The sequence below is a fragment of the Anoplopoma fimbria genome, unplaced genomic scaffold, assembly GCF_027596085.1.
Source record: "Anoplopoma fimbria isolate UVic2021 breed Golden Eagle Sablefish unplaced genomic scaffold, Afim_UVic_2022 Un_contig_6609_pilon_pilon, whole genome shotgun sequence".
NCBI classification, from domain to species: domain Eukaryota; kingdom Metazoa; phylum Chordata; class Actinopteri; order Perciformes; family Anoplopomatidae; genus Anoplopoma; species Anoplopoma fimbria.
The window spans coordinates 12,501-13,374 of record NW_026550182.1 but is presented as its reverse complement, the minus strand read 5'-3'; positions in this window follow the sequence as shown (position 1 = coordinate 13,374).

Sequence of the window (874 nt, the reverse complement as noted above, 5' to 3'; positions counted from 1 at the left end):
TTACCCTGACTTGAAGCACTGTGCTGCGGGTGTTTTGACGCTATGATGCAGGTCATTTTACGCCGTTTTAGCGTGCTAAAAGACCCGCTGTCACTCCCAGAGTTTACCCTGACTTGGAGCACTGTGCTGCGGGTGTTTTGACGCTGTGATGCCGGTCATTTTACGCCGTTTCACTGCCTTAAAAGACAGATTCAGCCGGATTTCAGCACTAAAATCCTCCGGAAAGCGCCTGCTATTTTTTCCTCCCTGGGCTGCTGGAGGTCATTTTACGCCGTTTTAGTGTGCTAAAAGACCCGCTGTCACTCCCAGAGTTTACCCTGACTTGGAGCACTCTGCTGCGGGTGTTTTGACGCTGTGATGCCGGTCATTTTACGCCGTTTCACTGCCTTAAAAGCCAGATTCAGCCGGATTTCAGCACTAAAATCCTCCGGACAGCTCCGTGAATATTCCTCTGCTGGCTCTATTTTCTGGCACTCCTCCCTGGGCTGCTGGAGGTCATTTTAGGCCGTTTTGTCCCGGTCAAAAGACCCACTGTGACTCGGACAGTTCTCCCCCCCCCCCCGAAATGCAGCCCTCTGTTCCGGGTGTTGTGAGCCTGTCATGTCGGTCATTGCACGGTGCTCCATGTCCTTAAGAGACCCAGTGTTTCTGCAACAGTTTATCCGAAGTTAGAGCACTCTTTGTACCGCAGGAATATTATTATTATTATTATTATTATTATTATTATTATTATTATTATTATTATTATTATTATTATTATATATTTTTTTTATATATAAAAGGCTTGGTTTTAAAACAAACAGTAAAAAAGAAGATGGCCTGTGCCTGTGCCTGTGCCTACGCCCAACACAACTTGTGGTGTTGGATAGCCAGT